Source organism: Aulonocara sp. 'chitande type north' Nkhata Bay, linkage group LG9, assembly GCF_057382095.1.
Source record: "Aulonocara sp. 'chitande type north' Nkhata Bay isolate Kocher_YH1m ecotype deep benthic linkage group LG9, A_spYH_male_GT1.1, whole genome shotgun sequence".
Classification (NCBI taxonomy): Eukaryota; Metazoa; Chordata; class Actinopteri; order Cichliformes; family Cichlidae; genus Aulonocara; species Aulonocara sp. 'chitande type north' Nkhata Bay.
In genome coordinates, this window is record NC_141352.1 from 6,185,964 (window position 1) to 6,205,859 (window position 19,896).

The 19,896-nt window shown below is 37.9% G+C and overlaps 1 long non-coding RNA gene across 9 annotated transcripts; it reads right to left on the minus strand.

The window, feature by feature from the left end:
* Positions 1 to 8,134: 8,134 nt before the first annotated feature.
* Positions 8,135 to 18,225, minus strand: LOC147321495 (uncharacterized). Of its 9 annotated transcripts, none has more exons than XR_015130948.1 (9): positions 17,856 to 18,219; positions 15,770 to 16,632; positions 15,409 to 15,517; positions 15,184 to 15,303; positions 14,880 to 15,041; positions 10,887 to 11,000; positions 10,002 to 10,159; positions 9,517 to 9,574; positions 8,135 to 8,577 (listed from the first exon to the last, which is right to left on the minus strand). It is a non-coding gene; the product is annotated as an uncharacterized LOC147321495 (long non-coding RNA). The 9 variants fall into 9 exon arrangements; XR_015130947.1 differs by having other exon boundaries at positions 8,136 to 8,577; positions 15,770 to 17,936; positions 18,142 to 18,225; XR_015130953.1 differs by having other exon boundaries at positions 8,145 to 8,577; positions 15,770 to 15,926; positions 16,472 to 18,219.
* Between the last annotated feature and the right edge of the window lie 1,671 nt (positions 18,226 to 19,896).

The window sequence follows — 19,896 nt, forward strand, 5'->3', positions numbered from 1 at the left end:
GTCTTCTATCAAAAGTTACAGCGATTTATATGAAGTTGTTCAAAAACGCTTTATTTCGCCAAGACAATGCGTTTCTCACTGTTACATGCATTTGAATGGGAAACTCGCCTGAAACAAAGTATAGGTTTTCATTATGTGAATAATTTTAAAATCTTAGCTCAAACGGCTGCAAAACCTGTTTGCCCAGCACGGGGATATTGAGTTCTATAAGATAAAGCCATAAACATGTTTGTCTGAGTCTTCTATCAAAAGTTACAGCGATTTATATGAAGTTGTTCAAAAACGCTTTATTTCGCCAAGACAATGCGTTTCTCACTGTTACATGCATTTGAATGGGAAACTCGCCTGAAACAAAGTATAGGTTTTCATTATGTGAATAATTTTAAAATCTTAGCTCAAACGGCTGCAAAACCTGTTTGCCCAGCACGGGGATATTGAGTTCTATAAGATAAAGCCATAAACATGTTTGTCTAAGTCTTCTATCAAAAGTTACAGCGATTTATATGAAGTTGTTCAAAAACGCTTTATTTCGCCAAGACAATGCGTTTCTCACTGTTACATGCATTTGAATGGGAAACTCGCCTGAAACAAAGTATAGGTTTTCATCATGTGAATAATTTTAAAATCTTAGCTCAAACGGCTGCAAAACCTGTTTGCCCAGCTCGGGGATATTGAGTTCTATAAGATAAAGCCATAAACATGTTTGTCTGAGTCTTCTATCAAATGTTACAGCGATTTATATGAAGTTGTTCAAAAACGCTTTATTTCGCCAAGACAATGCGTTTCTCACTGTTACATGCATTTGAATGGGAAACTCGCCTGAAACAAAGTATAGGTTTTCATTATGTGAATAATTTTAAAATCTTAGCTCAAACGGCTGCAAAACCTGTTTGCCCAGCACGGGGATATTGAGTTCTATAAGATAAAGCCATAAACATGTTTGTCTGAGTCTTCTATCAAAAGTTACAGCGATTTATATGAAGTTGTTCAAAAACGCTTTATTTCGCCAAGACAGTGTGTTTCTCACTGTTACATGCATTTGAATGGGAAACTCGCCTGAAACAAAGTATAGGTTTTCATTATGTGAATAATTTTAAAATCTTAGCTCAAACGGCTGCAAAACCTGTTTGCCCAGCACAGGGATATTGAGTTCTATAAGATAAAGCCATAAACATGTTTGTCTGAGTCTTCTATCAAAAGTTACAGCGATTTATATGAAGTTGTACAAAAACGCTTTATTTCGCCAAGACAGTGTGTTTCTCACTGTTACATGCATTTGAATGAGAAACTCGCCTGAAACAAAGTATAGGTTTTCATTATGTGAATAATTTTAAAATCTTAGCTCAAACGGCTGCAAAACCTGTTCTGTTTGCCCAGCACGGGGATATTGAGTTCTATAAGATAAAGCCATAAACATGTTTGTCTGAGTCTTCTATCAAAAGTTACAGCGATTTATATGAAGTTGTTCAAAAACGCTTTATTTCGCCAAGACAGTGTGTTTCTCACTGTTACATGCATTTGAATGGGAAACTCGCCTGAAACAAAGTATAGGTTTTCATTATGTGAATAATTTTAAAATCTTAGCTCAAACGGCTGCAAAACCTGTTTGCCCAGCACGGGGATATTGAGTTCTATAAGATAAAGCCATAAACATGTTTGTCTAAGTCTTCTATCAAAAGTTACAGCGATTTATATGAAGTTGTTCAAAAACGCTTTATTTCGCCAAGACAATGCGTTTCTCACTGTTACATGCATTTGAATGGGAAACTCGCCTGAAACAAAGTATAGGTTTTCATTATGTGAATAATTTTAAAATCTTAGCTCAAACGGCTGCAAAACCTGTTTGCCCAGCACGGGGATATTGAGTTCTATAAGATAAAGCCATAAACATGTTTGTCTAAGTCTTCTATCAAAAGTTACAGCGATTTATATGAAGTTGTTCAAAAACGCTTTATTTCGCCAAGACAGTGTGTTTCTCACTGTTACATGCATTTGAATGGGAAACTCGCCTGAAACAAAGTATAGGTTTTCATTATGTGAATAATTTTAAAATCTTAGCTCAAACGGCTGCAAAACCTGTTCTGTTTGCCCAGCACGGGGATATTGAGTTCTATAAGATAAAGCCATAAACATGTTTGTCTGAGTCTTCTATCAAAAGTTACAGCGATTTATATGAAGTTGTACAAAAACGCTTTATTTCGCCAAGACAGTGTGTTTCTCACTGTTACATGCATTTGAATGGGAAACTCGCCTGAGACAAAGTATAGGTTTTCATTATGTGAATAATTTTAAAATCTTAGCTCAAACGGCTGCAAAACCTGTTTGCCCAGCACGGGGATATTGAGTTCTATAAGATAAAGCCATAAACATGTTTGTCTAAGTCTTCTATCAAAAGTTACAGCGATTTATATGAAGTTGTTCAAAAACGCTTTATTTCGCCAAGACAATGCGTTTCTCACTGTTACATGCATTTGAATGGGAAACTCGCCTGAAACAAAGTATAGGTTTTCATTATGTGAATAATTTTAAAATCTTAGCTCAAACGGCTGCAAAACCTGTTTGCCCAGCACGGGGATATTGAGTTCTATAAGATAAAGCCATAAACATGTTTGTCTGAGTCTTCTATCAAAAGTTACAGCGATTTATATGAAGTTGTTCAAAAACGCTTTATTTCGCCAAGACAATGCGTTTCTCACTGTTACATGCATTTGAATGGGAAACTCGCCTGAAACAAAGTATAGGTTTTCATTATGTGAATAATTTTAAAATCTTAGCTCAAACGGCTGCAAAACCTGTTTGCCCAGCACGGGGATATTGAGTTCTATAAGATAAAGCCATAAACATGTTTGTCTAAGTCTTCTATCAAAAGTTACAGCGATTTATATGAAGTTGTTCAAAAACGCTTTATTTCGCCAAGACAATGCGTTTCTCACTGTTACATGCATTTGAATGGGAAACTCGCCTGAAACAAAGTATAGGTTTTCATCATGTGAATAATTTTAAAATCTTAGCTCAAACGGCTGCAAAACCTGTTTGCCCAGCTCGGGGATATTGAGTTCTATAAGATAAAGCCATAAACATGTTTGTCTGAGTCTTCTATCAAAAGTTACAGCGATTTATATGAAGTTGTTCAAAAACGCTTTCTTTCGCCAAGACAGTGTGTTTCTCACTGTTACATGCATTTGAATGGGAAACTCGCCTGAAACAAAGTATAGGTTTTCATTATGTGAATAATTTTAAAATCTTAGCTCAAACGGCTGCAAAACCTGTTTGCCCAGCACGGGGATATTGAGTTCTATAAGATAAAGCCATAAACATGTTTGTCTGAGTCTTCTATCAAAAGTTACAGCGATTTATATGAAGTTGTTCAAAAACGCTTTATTTCGCCAAGACAATGCGTTTCTCACTGTTACATGCATTTGAATGGGAAACTCGCCTGAAACAAAGTATAGGTTTTCATTATGTGAATAATTTTAAAATCTTAGCTCAAACGGCTGCAAAACCTGTTCTGTTTGCCCAGCACGGGGATATTGAGTTCTATAAGATAAAGCCATAAACATGTTTGTCTGAGTCTTCTATCAAAAGTTACAGCGATTTATATGAAGTTGTACAAAAACGCTTTATTTCGCCAAGACAGTGTGTTTCTCACTGTTACATGCATTTGAATGGGAAACTCGCCTGAGACAAAGTATAGGTTTTCATTATGTGAATAATTTTAAAATCTTAGCTCAAACGGCTGCAAAACCTGTTTGCCCAGCACGGGGATATTGAGTTCTATAAGATAAAGCCATAAACATGTTTGTCTAAGTCTTCTATCAAAAGTTACAGCGATTTATATGAAGTTGTTCAAAAACGCTTTATTTCGCCAAGACAATGCGTTTCTCACTGTTACATGCATTTGAATGGGAAACTCGCCTGAAACAAAGTATAGGTTTTCATTATGTGAATAATTTTAAAATCTTAGCTCAAACGGCTGCAAAACCTGTTTGCCCAGCACGGGGATATTGAGTTCTATAAGATAAAGCCATAAACATGTTTGTCTAAGTCTTCTATCAAAAGTTACAGCGATTTATATGAAGTTGTTCAAAAACGCTTTATTTCGCCAAGACAATGCGTTTCTCACTGTTACATGCATTTGAATGGGAAACTCGCCTGAAACAAAGTATAGGTTTTCATCATGTGAATAATTTTAAAATCTTAGCTCAAACGGCTGCAAAACCTGTTTGCCCAGCTCGGGGATATTGAGTTCTATAAGATAAAGCCATAAACATGTTTGTCTGAGTCTTCTATCAAAAGTTACAGCGATTTATATGAAGTTGTTCAAAAACGCTTTATTTCGCCAAGACAGTGTGTTTCTCACTGTTACATGCATTTGAATGGGAAACTCGCCTGAAACAAAGTATAGGTTTTCATCATGTGAATAATTTTAAAATCTTAGCTCAAACGGCTGAAAAACCTGTTTGCCCAGCACGGGGATATTGAGTTCTATAAGATAAAGCCATAAACATGTTTGTCTGAGTCTTCTATCAAAAGTTACAGCGATTTATATGAAGTTGTTCAAAAACGCTTTATTTCGCCAAGACAGTGTGTTTCTCACTGTTACATGCATTTGAATGGGAAACTCGCCTGAAACAAAGTATAGGTTTTCATTATGTGAATAATTTTAAAATCTTAGCTCAAACGGCTGCAAAACCTGTTTGCCCAGCACGGGGATATTGAGTTCTATAAGATAAAGCCATAAACATGTTTGTCTAAGTCTTCTATCAAAAGTTACAGCGATTTATATGAAGTTGTTCAAAAACGCTTTATTTCGCCAAGACAATGCGTTTCTCACTGTTACATGCATTTGAATGGGAAACTCGCCTGAAACAAAGTATAGGTTTTCATTATGTGAATAATTTTAAAATCTTAGCTCAAACGGCTGCAAAACCTGTTTGCCCAGCTCGGGGATATTGAGTTCTATAAGATAAAGCCATAAACATGTTTGTCTAAGTCTTCTATCAAAAGTTACAGCGATTTATATGAAGTTGTTCAAAAACGCTTTATTTCGTCAAGACAATGCGTTTCTCACTGTTACATGCATTTGAATGGGAAACTCGCCTGAAACAAAGTATAGGTTTTCATCATGTGAATAATTTTAAAATCTTAGCTCAAACGGCTGCAAAACCTGTTTGCCCAGCTCGGGGATATTGAGTTCTATAAGATAAAGCCATAAACATGTTTGTCTGAGTCTTCTATCAAAAGTTACAGCGATTTATATGAAGTTGTTCAAAAACGCTTTCTTTCGCCAAGACAGTGTGTTTCTCACTGTTACATGCATTTGAATGGGAAACTCGCCTGAAACAAAGTATAGGTTTTCATTATGTGAATAATTTTAAAATCTTAGCTCAAACGGCTGCAAAACCTGTTTGCCCAGCACGGGGATATTGAGTTCTATAAGATAAAGCCATAAACATGTTTGTCTAAGTCTTCTATCAAAAGTTACAGCGATTTATATGAAGTTGTTCAAAAACGCTTTATTTCGCCAAGACAATGCGTTTCTCACTGTTACATGCATTTGAATGGGAAACTCGCCTGAAACAAAGTATAGGTTTTCATCATGTGAATAATTTTAAAATCTTAGCTCAAACGGCTGCAAAACCTGTTTGCCCAGCACGGGGATATTGAGTTCTATAAGATAAAGCCATAAACATGTTTGTCTGAGTCTTCTATCAAAAGTTACAGCGATTTATATGAAGTTGTTCAAAAACGCTTTATTTCGCCAAGACAATGCGTTTCTCACTGTTACATGCATTTGAATGGGAAACTCGCCTGAAACAAAGTATAGGTTTTCATTATGTGAATAATTTTAAAATCTTAGCTCAAACGGCTGCAAAACCTGTTCTGTTTGCCCAGCACGGGGATATTGAGTTCTATAAGATAAAGCCATAAACATGTTTGTCTGAGTCTTCTATCAAAAGTTACAGCGATTTATATGAAGTTGTACAAAAACGCTTTATTTCGCCAAGACAGTGTGTTTCTCACTGTTACATGCATTTGAATGGGAAACTCGCCTGAGACAAAGTATAGGTTTTCATTATGTGAATAATTTTAAAATCTTAGCTCAAACGGCTGCAAAACCTGTTTGCCCAGCACGGGGATATTGAGTTCTATAAGATAAAGCCATAAACATGTTTGTCTAAGTCTTCTATCAAAAGTTACAGCGATTTATATGAAGTTGTTCAAAAACGCTTTATTTCGCCAAGACAATGCGTTTCTCACTGTTACATGCATTTGAATGGGAAACTCGCCTGAAACAAAGTATAGGTTTTCATTATGTGAATAATTTTAAAATCTTAGCTCAAACGGCTGCAAAACCTGTTTGCCCAGCACGGGGATATTGAGTTCTATAAGATAAAGCCATAAACATGTTTGTCTAAGTCTTCTATCAAAAGTTACAGCGATTTATATGAAGTTGTTCAAAAACGCTTTATTTCGCCAAGACAATGCGTTTCTCACTGTTACATGCATTTGAATGGGAAACTCGCCTGAAACAAAGTATAGGTTTTCATCATGTGAATAATTTTAAAATCTTAGCTCAAACGGCTGAAAAACCTGTTTGCCCAGCACGGGGATATTGAGTTCTATAAGATAAAGCCATAAACATGTTTGTCTGAGTCTTCTATCAAAAGTTACAGCGATTTATATGAAGTTGTTCAAAAACGCTTTATTTCGCCAAGACAATGCGTTTCTCACTGTTACATGCATTTGAATGGGAAACTCGCCTGAAACAAAGTATAGGTTTTCATCATGTGAATAATTTTAAAATCTTAGCTCAAACGGCTGAAAAACCTGTTTGCCCAGCACGGGGATATTGAGTTCTATAAGATAAAGCCATAAACATGTTTGTCTGAGTCTTCTATCAAAAGTTACAGCGATTTATATGAAGTTGTTCAAAAACGCTTTATTTCGCCAAGACAGTGTGTTTCTCACTGTTACATGCATTTGAATGGGAAACTCGCTTGAAACAAAGTATAGGTTTTCATTATGTGAATAATTTTAAAATCTTAGCTCAAACGGCTGCAAAACCTGTTTGCCCAGCACGGGGATATTGAGTTCTATAAGATAAAGCCATAAACATGTTTGTCTAAGTCTTCTATCAAAAGTTACAGCGATTTATATGAAGTTGTTCAAAAACGCTTTATTTCGCCAAGACAATGCGTTTCTCACTGTTACATGCATTTGAATGGGAAACTCGCCTGAAACAAAGTATAGGTTTTCATTATGTGAATAATTTTAAAATCTTAGCTCAAACGGCTGCAAAACCTGTTTGCCCAGCACGGGGATATTGAGTTCTATAAGATAAAGCCATAAACATGTTTGTCTAAGTCTTCTATCAAAAGTTACAGCGATTTATATGAAGTTGTACAAAAACGCTTTATTTTGTCAAGACAGTGGGTTTTAGAGTCTTTATCATTACATCTCTGGTTGCTTCATTTTTCTATCCTATATCAGATATTTTAAAGGTTAGCTTAGGTAAAGTTCCATTCTCATGGTGAGGCAAAGTGCTTTATGTGTGTGTGTGCGTGTCATGAACGGCTATAAAAGGCCTATAATTAAAGAACAAAGCGGGGTTGCTTTGTTCGAGTTGCGGCAGACTGTCACTACTTGTATATGGAACACAGCCTTCCTACGGCGGACAGCTAATAACAGGAATCGGACGCGGTCCAGCCAAGTCCACAGCAACCACCATAGCAACCGCCTAGCATGACCTTAAAAACATATTCTGTCTTCATAACTATCAAAATCGTGAAATGATTTGCAAAGTGTGAAAGTGTTACAGCTGCAGAGAGCTATGGAAGCTGTTTACATAGCTAATAATATACGATGTAACCATGGAGACAGTCAGTCACGTTTTCTACAGTGAATAAGGTGATTGAGTGCACAGCGTCCACACTCTGCAGGGGGTAAAGACATTACTTCAATATTGTTTTATATTGATATATATTTGCCTTCTGTTGACCATCACCTCAGGTTCACCATTATAGTTTCAGCATACAAATGCACACTGTCTAAACACATTCAAAAACTCATGTCTCAGAGATAAGCACAGCTGTTCATGTTTGTCATTAGAGTTTTATTTGTAAGAAAATTATGAACTTCATATTGTGCATTAAATAAAAGAACATTTCACAACTCTGAGTCAACAGAAACAGGTAACAGAAATGTCTCTAATGTGTACAGTGTAGTGTAAGCATTAAAAGATCATAAAGGAAAAACTAACATTTATGTGAAACTAATTGTAATAAAAAATGAGCAGGTGCTTTATAGATTTAAAAGAAAGAATCTGAAAACAACACTTTTTTGGTCTAAGTGATCAAAGTAGAAAACAGAACTGATGTTCAAGAACAAACCGTAGCTGCACTAATATTACACATCTCGATCGTTGTACTGAACAGACATGTTGCTTTTAAAACCACATGCAGTGTGTGACCATGACTGTTCACTGAGACCATGAACGCCACTTCGCTGAAGCATTCTTCTTCTTCTTCTTGCCATTAAATTGGAAGCAGAAGCAGCACGAGCTGATTTGATCTACTGAAAGGAAAAAGCAGAACCAGTCAGCTGAAATCATTAAGACAGGAACAAATTCAATGCAGTGTCTCAAGTGGCTTAGCCTGTTACAACTGTTGATACAAGCTAAATACGGTTAACACACAGTGTCAGGGAGCTCCAGTGTGGGAACTAGTGGCTTTAGGTTTGTAGTCATTTAACTTTCATCCATTCATTCATTTAATTCAGGAGGAAGAAATGCCAGGTTGGTGCAGGCTGGTTACATGCATTTGGTCCCATGCTGTCTTTAATTAAATGACTTGGTTCATTTTATGGCTGGGCTGTATGTGGGGTTATATCATGTTATTTGGGCAGGAGTACCTGTCCCCTGTTAGACTTAGAAAGTTTCTCCATAAGTAGAGTTTCTAACTCTTCTAGCACATCTGTGGCTGACAGCTTTTTGGTGGCTCTTTTTACCCCACACTGGTTGTGAGTGTGTAAATAGCCCCACTAGTTATTTTGGGTTGCAGTTAACTAGGGAGGAAGGGGTGGGTATGCCATGATTAGGTGAATAACAATTATATGTGATACATAAATTTCACAATGCATGCATATATCTCTATCAATTAAACCTGGCCTGAGGGCTGCCATTTTTTACATTCAGTTATTTCTCTTAGAAATGTTGGAACTAAATAATGAATGTGTTACAGTTAAAGTGAAACACTGGTCAGTGTAAATGGCTCATTGGGACACAGAAACCTTTAAATTAAACCTGATATCTAGTGTCAAACAATATCAAAGCTGTAAAAGATGTTTACATTCAGAATTTATAAAACTATGATTGTAAATAAATTCAAACAAGTGAGCTTTTCTCTTTGTGCTGAATATCAACACTGTGGTTTCTTAGACTGTAAGCTTTACTTTAGTGCAACCAGTTGCAGAAGCTGCCACTCCAAATGTCTTTTGATAACAAGAAAAAAATACCTTTTCAGTACACGGCCTGAAGTTCTTCTCCGACATCTTCTGCAATCGGCTTTGTCTGCTGGTTTGAAGACAATAAACCACAAAAAAGATGATTTAGTCACTTTGTCTGTGTCATGCAGCTCGAATGTGTCGTGTAACGATGTTGAATAGCCGTCGTTATCCCTCTGCTGCGTCAGTAGGATTGTACTGTACAGCATCTCATTGATATGTGAGGAATGCTAATGTAACACGATAACAGACTTACATCATTAAAATATAAAGTGCAGGAGATATTTAGATATTTTTTATATTTATATTACATTTTATAGCTGACGGATATTACTAAATAGATAGAATTTACTAAATAGCTGGATGAACATGAAAAATATGTCTATAATAACAAATGACCATGAGAGCCAGTAGAATTAATTCAGCTGGACACTCAAAAGACGTCCTTAAATGCTCTTTAAGTGGCAGAACAGATGAACAAACAGTTAATCGCTTACTTGAGATGAAATCTGCTCAGCTACTTTGAAAACAGCTTCTAACTTGTTCCTCCTTTAACAGGATGACTGCTCAGGGGTAAGGCCATCATGCAATCCAGCAACCTTTATGGTTCTGCTTTGATTCACCAGGAACTATTAGGGAAACCTTCCAGCGCCTCCTGTGAAAGACACAGGCATAAACACACAAACATTTATTAACATGTTCCACAGTGTTCCAGTTTGATTTTCTTATCCTGTGGACAACAACGTACATGGATGCAGGTTTATTGTTAACTTTTGTAAGGTTTATTTAATGAACATATCCAGCTGCAGCTCCACTGTGATCCTGAACTGGATAAGCACTTAAGAAAATGTGTCAATAAATGGACAAACATCAACTTACTATATTTATCCAAACAGACGGGACCAATAATGCTTCGCTGAGTTAGAGACTTTAACAGACTCTTCTATGTAAGAATGTCTCGTGCTGATATACCTGCAATACTTGACAACAAAGGTTTTTCAGACTACATGTAGCTGTCCTCTATGTCAGCTAACACATTTACATTTATGTCACACTTATTTCTGCTTTCCCATTTTATAATTATTACTTACATTTTGATTAGATACCTTGAGTTTGTAAATGATCAGATTACATAATTGGAATACAATGTATCCAATTCAGGGTTGCGGGAGGATGAAGCCTATCCCAGCTGATACAGGACAAAGACAGGCTGCCAGTTTATTGCAGGGCTAATACAATATGTGTAACAGAAAATCCACTTAAATGTTTGATATTTCTTATAATAATCATAATTATGACTATTATTTAAAGGTTTCTTCATAAATACATTTTGATTTTTTATAACCCCTAAAATATAAACCTGAGCTGTTTCAGATTCTGACCTCTGACCTCAGTGACCTGGCTGTGTCCTCACTGCAGCTCCCTCTTGGAAGTACGTCTGCTTCTTGTCTTCCCCCAGTGTTGACCGCCTGATATCAAGATATCACGTACTGTAACTGAGGAACAAAAAAGGACAAACACTTGCATTCATTTAAAAGTACATTCATACAGAGATAATCTATGGAAACACACTAGTTCACAGTTTGGGAGGAACCAGTTCCTGTGAAACATTTCTGTATATGAACATCATGTGGAGAATGAATGAAATGAGTTCTTCAGGTGACTCAGCAGTCCCACACTGACAAATGAAATCTAGTTAAACTATTAAGCATATTTGCTCTTCTGAAATCTGTGTTAAACAACAACAAACATAAATTAGTAACAAAAACTACAGCTGAGTATAGGCTTTACAAACCACCAGCAGCCATAATGCTAAATTTTAATCTTCAAATGTTTCTGAGCTGTCTTCAACCTGCTTTTAGCACATTAAAGTCTCAATAAATAAAGTCAATGCAGACTCAATCCTAAATGTTCAGCACACAGAGACACAGAGGTACTGTTTAAAGTTTAGTGTTAACTTGAGTCACTGATCATTCACAGTATTACAGAGTCTGGCAGTCTTTGCATGATGTCCACGTCACTGTAAGTTTCTAGCTGACTCTCAGGTGTGCCAGCAGGAAAGAGTAATAATAACCTGCATCCTGAGGTTTGTCATGCAGGATTAAAGGAGCCAAGCTTTGTTCACACAGCTAGGATTGTATTTTACACTGACCCTGGGTCAGTATCAACTTCAAGAAGACAGCTGTAACTGTTGATAGAAGAATCACACACACATATTTATGGCTTTGCCTTATAGAATTCAGCATCTCAGTGCTCAGGAAATAGGTTTTGCAGCTGTTTGAGCTAAGATTTTCAAGTTATTCACAAATTAAAACCTATACTTTGTGTCGGGCAAGAACTAAATTCAAATGCATGTAACAGTGAGAAACGCACTGTCTTGGCGAAGTAAAGCGTTTCTCATCAACTTCATAGAGCTTGCTGTAACTTTTGATAGAAGACTCAGACAAACATATTCATGGCTTTATCTTATAGACTTCAATATCCCCCCAATGTGTGTGTGAGTCTTCTCTCAAAATTTACAGCTGTCTTTATGAAGTTTATGGAAAAACGCTTTATTTCACCACGTTAGTGCGTTTCTCACTATTACATGCATTTGAATGGAGTTCTCGCCCGACACAAAGTATAGGTTTTCAATTTGTGAATAACTTGAAAATCTTAGCTCAAACAGCTGCAAAACCTATTTCCTCAGCACGGAGATGCTGAATTCTATAAGGCAAAGCCATAAATATGTGTGTGTGTGTGAGTCCTCTATCAAAAGTTACAGCTGTCTTCATGAAGTTGATACTGACCCAGGGTCAGTGTAAAATACAAGTTATTCACATAATGAAAACTTATACTTTGTTTCGTGCAAGAACTCCATTCAAATGCATGTAATAGTCAGAAACGCACTGTCTCGGCGAAATGAAGCCTTTTTGTACAACTTCATGAAGTTAGCTGTAACTTTTGATAAAAGGCTCAAAGCAGAGGGATAACGACGGCTATTCAACATCGTTACACGACACATTCGAGCTGCATGACGCAGACAAAGTGACTAAATCATCTTTTTTGTGGTTTATTGTCTTCAAACCAGCAGACAAAGCCGATTGCAGAAGATGTCGGAGAAGAACTTCAGGCCGTGTACTGAAAAGGTATTTTTTTCTTGTTATCAAAAGACATTTGGAGTGGCAGCTTCTGCAACTGGTTGCACTAAAGTAAAGCTTACAGTCTAAGAAACCACAGTGTTGATATTCAGCACAAAGAGAAAAGCTCACTTGTTTGAATTTATTTACAATCATAGTTTTATAAATTCTGAATGTAAACATCTTTTACAGCTTTGATATTGTTTGACACTAGATATCAGGTTTAATTTAAAGGTTTCTGTGTCCCAATGAGCCATTTACACTGACCAGTGTTTCACTTTAACTGTAACACATTCATTATTTAGTTCCAACATTTCTAAGAGAAATAACTGAATGTAAAAAATGGCAGCCCTCAGGCCAGGTTTAATTGATAGAGATATATGCATGCATTGTGAAATTTATGTATCACATATAATTGTTATTCACCTAATCATGGCATACCCACCCCTTCCTCCCTAGTTAACTGCAACCCAAAATAACTAGTGGGGCTATTTACACACTCACAACCAGTGTGGGGTAAAAAGAGCCACCAAAAAGCTGTCAGCCACAGATGTGCTAGAAGAGTTAGAAACTCTACTTATGGAGAAACTTTCTAAGTCTAACAGGGGACAGGTACTCCTGCCCAAATAACATGATATAACCCCACATACAGCCCAGCCATAAAATGAACCAAGTCATTTAATTAAAGACAGCATGGGACCAAATGCATGTAACCAGCCTGCACCAACCTGGCATTTCTTCCTCCTGAATTAAATGAATGAATGGATGAAAGTTAAATGACTACAAACCTAAAGCCACTAGTTCCCACACTGGAGCTCCCTGACACTGTGTGTTAACCGTATTTAACTTGTATCAACAGTTGTAACAGGCTAAGCCACTTGAGACACTGCATTGAATTTGTTCCTGTCTTAATGATTTCAGCTGACTGGTTTCAACTCAGATGTTCTGCTTTTTCCTTTCAGTAGATCAAATCAGCTCGTGCTGCTTCTGCTTCCAATTTAATGGCAAGAAGAAGAAGAAGAATGCCTCAGCGAAGTGGCGTTCATGGTCTCAGTGAACAGTCATGGTCACACACTGCATGTGGTTTTAAAAGCAACATGTCTGTTCAGTACAACGATCGAGATGTGTAATATTAGTGCAGCTACGGTTTGTTCTTGAACATCAGTTCTGTTTTCTACTTTGATCACTTAGACCAAAAAAGTGTTGTTTTCAGATTCTTTCTTTTAAATCTATAAAGCACCTGCTCATTTTTTATTACAATTAGTTTCACATAAATGTTAGTTTTTCCTTTATGATCTTTTAATGCTTCACTACACTGTACACATTAGAGACATTTCTGTTACCTGTTTCTGTTGACTCAGAGTTGTGAAATGTTCTTTTATTTAATGCACAATATGAAGTTCATAATTTTCTTACAAATAAAACTCTAATGACAAACATGAACAGCTGTGCTTATTTCTGAGACATGAGTTTTTGAATGTGTTTAGACAGTGTGCATCTGTAATCTGAAACTGTAATGGTGAACCTGAGGTGATGGTCAACAGAAGGCTAATATATATCAATATAAAACAATATTGAAGTAATGTCTTTACCCCCTGCAGAGTGTGGACGCTGTGCACTCAATCACCTTATTCACTGTAGTAAACATGCACCGCTAGCTCAAGTGACTGACTGTCTCCATGGTTACATCGTATATTATTAGCTATGTAAACAGCTTCCATAGATACCGCCATAGCTCTCTGCAGCTGTAACACTTTCACACTTTGCAAATCATTTCACGATTTTGATAGTTATGAAGACAGAATATGTTTTTAAGGTCATGCTAGGCGGTTGCTATGGTGGTTGCTGTGGACTTGGCTGGACCGCGTCCGATTCCTGTTATTAGCTGTCCGCCGTAGGAAGGCTGCGTTCCATTTACAAGTAGTGACAGTCTGCCGCAACTCGAACTCAAACCCCGCTTTGTTCTTTAATTATAGGCCTTTTATAGCCGTTCATGACACGCACACACACACATAAAGCACTTTGCCTCACCATGAGAATGGAACTTTACCTAAGCTAACCTTTAAAATATCTGATATAGGATAGAAAAAATGAAGCAACCAGAGATTTAATGATGAAGACTCTGGGTTCTGTAGTGACCTGAATGACTCTTTGCATACAATTTATTGAAGAGGACTTTAGAATGCACTTTACATTTAGACTGTTGCTGTTTAATTTTTTACATTGTTGCGGTGTTATGTCATGAATAAAGTTCACCTGCTGGGGGTTTGATGGATCAGATCATCATAATCAATGGGTCCTGAGGTGGGCGGGACTGTCTCTGGTGATGTCACCATGAAGGAACAGCATCTGGCACGTGTTGCTGAAACATCCCAGTACACTGGTGTAGTTTCCTCTCCAGCTGTTTGACATTTGACACTTCAACATTAAGGGGAAGAAGAAGAAACAGTGTTAGGTCAGGTGACCACATGGTTTCTAAAGTAACTGACAGGAAGTAACCAGGCCGTTAGAAATGGATGGCATGTGTTTAGAGTTACTGGAGTTGGGTAACTCTACTTACCAAAAGCAGAAGCACACAGATGAAGGATCAGATGCTGAATGTTGCAGGAACATGCTCGTGCGGTGGTCATTCAGTGCTGCTCCGGCAGGTTAGACAGTCCAAGACTGATATACTGCCCATCTGAGAGTTTGAAAACACACATGCAAAGATTTATTTTGTATTACAGTCAAAGTTGGATGTTCATTTTTGTCCTTTAAAAATGTTTGTGTATTTGAAAGCGCTAACATTTAAGGATGACTTGGATCGTCTCCTTTAAAGGGGAGACAAGTGTATCCACTGATCCACGTCACTTTACCTGGATGATGACTCCTCTCCCCCTCACTCAGAATCGCTCCTAATATAACCAAGCAAATAAATAATATTGAAGATTTACTTACATCATTACAAAAACAGGAAAAACATCTCCCTTTGATTCTATTTCTCCATTCCTGCTGAACATCAGGCAACAAATATCTCAATAAATCACAGTAAAATGTAAAGCACATGTTTTCTCTGCTTTGTCTAACCTCTGCAGAGCCTCTGTCAAGAAAAACATATCTGTAAGCATAAAACAAATATACATTTCATAACACGTCACTGGACAAACCTCGGTCAGTTGATTTCCTCTGTGCAGTGCAGACGAACATCAGTCAGCAAGTCAAGGTGGTGAGATGGACTGGTGTCCTTTGTGACTCTGCTGGTTCTTCTGAGGAAATACCACCGTCTCTCCACACCGTCACCATCTGTGAGCACAAACTGCTGCTCTGCTCTGCCAGCATGTAGGAAATCACATATCACACACACAGGGGTGAAGAAACATTAGAACTCAACTTTGGATACTTTAGATCTAAACAGATCAAAGTAGCTCTTAGCTTCAACAATCAGTGAACAGACAAACAATGATACCATACTGATTCTGTATGAATACAATATGGTATTTTCAATACAGGTGTCAAATTAATTTACTAAAACTAATACAGATATATGTTGTTGTTTTTTTTTGATAAATTCGTTTGCTAAATTATAAGAATATATATTTTTTCATTTAACAATTGCAACTGAAAGAAATTAAATATTGAACAAAAATATATTGTCACATTCTGAGCATGCTCAGCATGCTGACAGACTTGAAGTTGCTACAGATTTTAAGAAGTGATAATTATAGGGAAAAAACTTCTCTTTTTCATCCGTTTAATCAAACATTTGATGCCTTAGATGTCTCAGTCCTATAGCATTCTGCAACTACAACTAAGCTGAAGCTTGGATTTGGCTGCAGGTGCCCTGTACATCCTTCTCAACATGTGGGTACCATTTAATCACACTTCTTCCTGAGCTTTGCTTCATCACAAGACCAAAGGTGGCATCCCGTGTCACGGTCATATCATCATCCAGAAGAAACATTTGAAGAAACATCATGGAGAAGAAACATTTACGCGCCTCCCGGTTTTGTTTTCTGATCCTGCAAAAAGACTTGAGGACAACCAAGCCCAGAGAACACGAGATACACAACATCCAACATTCAGACTCAACAGCCTCCATAAATGAAGAGCACCAGGTTGGTTCAGTTATAGTAGATGTCATGGAATTTTTTAAATAAAGTCTGCAACACAGAAAGAGCTGTGATCATGCTATTTATTACTGTGCACAGGAGAGCAAACACACATCAAACATCACAGTTCAGTCATGTCAGCTCTGCCACTTCACGTGTCTCGCTATGAAACCTAACGGATCAATGGTTATGCTGTTTTGTGCCCTTGACGTTATCAGCACCTGTAAAGGGAGTTGTTTTCTCAAACTGCTGAAGTAAGTTCATCTAGTTTTAGAAACTTTCATTGAACAGTCTATAACAGTGTCACAACTAAGCATATGCATAAGCACTTAAATGCTTTAAATGAGAATAACATAAAATTTCTATTACAGGAGCTAGAGCCTGTCCCAGTAGTCATAGGTAGAGCACACCTGGACAGGTCACCAGTCTGTCAGAGGACTAACACAGATGCAGCCTGACTCAATCCTAAATGTTCAGCACACAGAGACACAGAGGTACCGTTTAAAGTTTAGTTAGTAGTTAACTTGAGTCACTGATCATTTGCAGTATTACAGAGTCTGGCAGTCTTTGCATGATGTCCACGTCACTGTAAGTTTCTAGCTGACTCTCAGGTGTGACAGGTGTGCCAGCAGGAAAGAGTAATAATAGCCTGCATCCTGAGGTTTTTCATGCAGGATTAAAGGAGCCAGGCTTTGTTCACACAGCTAGGATTGTATTTTACACTGACCCTGGGTCAGTATAAGTATCATACAGTTTAAACGAAGCACTGAAACTTGCACATATTTATTACAGATGCACTGAAGCTAATCGAGATATTTGCTGTCAGTCTGTGGCTGCGATTAAACACTTTACTGGAAACTTTATTAACTAGTAACTTCGTCAGTCATGACAGAAGCTAATATTTCTGTGCTAACATCGTTTAAACAGTAACAGCTTTACTCCAATATAAGCTAACGTTTACACCGTAACTTTAAGCTAGCACCATAAAGACGATAAAACACGTAATAACATCTACAAATGCATCTTAAAGCTGTTATATTAGCACTCGGTGTATTACTAACATAACCACATTAACATTATTGACACTCGCTGGTCTGACTTTTAATAGTCATTCTATAAATGCTGTCCGTTTAAACGGTCTTACCTGTAAACACTGCTGTATCCACCGGATTGCAGCCAGAGTGGATTCTGGAGTCTTCCCACGCTCCTGTTAGTGATCCTCCATCTGGATGGATGATAACAACCTTCTGAACAATCTAGCAGGAGATGGTCCATATCTAGGGGATATGGACTGATAACAGCCGAAGCGGGTGAATAAAGTCACCCAGTCGCTAGCTGTGCGATTACCCAGCATACACCAGCACAATATTAGGCACAGCACCACCATAGACATTTTCAGTGGTTTTGAATGCAGGACATGGTTATCTTACCTTGTAAAATGCATGACAATAAAACAGCTAACCACCATAAAATGGTATTGTGTATGTATGTATGTGCATGTGTGTGTGTGTGTGTGAGAGAGAGAGAGAGAGAGAGAGAGAGAGAGAGAGGGGGGGGGGGGGAGAGAGAGATCAAAGGCGTGCGCTTATGTTTTTTCTTGATCAAGAGTGTGCCTCCTCTCTCTTATTGGATGTATGGTATAGCATGTTTATTCAGGTGCACCTTTGAAGTCTATGAGAATACTTTGCAGCCTGGTCTGAGTGGTCATTTCTGCACAGACACAATGAAGCGTGCACTCAGTTTAGAGGAGGCTGTTGCTGCAGTTTTGCACTCTCCACAAGCAGTGGAGATACTTCTGACAGCGAAGAAGAATTTTTGCCAGGCACTGAGGAGCTTTGCAGCTCATGTGAGGAGGAGGAGAAGGAGAAGGAGGAAGAAGAGCAGGAGGAAGAGACAAGACTGGAGGATGGCCAGTGGAGATCTAAAAATGGAGAAATCATGTGGCAACCCACACGCGAAGAGGTCCTGCCATTTTTTCCTCCCCCCATTTTAACCCCAGGACCAACCCATTATGCAATTCGTATAGGATCAGCAGCCCTGTGAGCACTTTCCATCTTTTTTTTGCAGAGGACATTATGCAGCTAATCCTGCATTTCACCAACCTGCAGGGGCAACAGGTCAGTAAAAGACTGGAAGGACATAGATGAGGCTTACATGGGGCTTTTGATGCTGGCTGGCCTGTACAGGTCTCAACATGAAACGACAACAAGCCTGTGAAATGGGGAGACAGGGCTCTTCTGTTTCATGCTACCATGTCAAAAAAAAAGAAAAAAAGATTTGAGCAAATTAATCGGGCAGTAAGATTCGATGATCGTCTCTCCCGTCCAGGTCGCTACAGGGGGGGCAAGGCTGTGGTTTCCTACATCCCCAAGCAAAGAAAAAAGGTTGTCTTATTGAGCACCGGGCACCGTGAGCTACAAGTCCAGGACTCTGGGAAGAGAAAGCCCCACATCATCCTGGATTATAACAAATGCAAAGGGACTGTGGATCATTTGGACCAGGTAAGCACAATTATAAGTAATTTATTTGCCAAATTGTTCACCGTTTCTCATTGTTATAACTGATAAAGTCATATAATGTGATTATAATAGTTTTGATATGAGATGATAGTTTTAGACTATGATAGTTTTGATAGTTACAGTAAGGAGGGGGGGGGGGGGGGGTCCAGTTTGACGCCCACAGGCAGGAAGAATCTCTTGCTTATGGCTGTATAAATCTGTTCATGTCACCTGATCATTTCTTTTTGTTTTGCAGGTTTGTGGCAACTACTCCTGCCGTAGAAGGACACGTAGGTGGCCCATGTGTCTGTTCTACCACATGATCGAGGTGAGCTGCTATAATGCTTTCATTCAAGACAGCTGTAACTTTTGATAGAAGACGCATATAAACATATTTATGGCTTTATCTTATAAAGTTCGATATCCCCGTGTTGAGCAAACAGGTTTTGCAGCTGTTTGATCTAAGATTTTCAAGTTATTCACAAAATGAATACCTATACTTTGTTTCGTGCGACAACTCCATTCAAATGCATGTAATAGTCAGAAACGCACTGTCTTGGCGAAATAAAGCGTTTACAACTTCATGAAGACAGCTCTAACTTTTGATAGGAGACTCAGATATGCGTATTTATGGCTTTATCTTATCGAATTCAATATCCCCGTGTTGAGCAAACAGTTTTAAAGCTA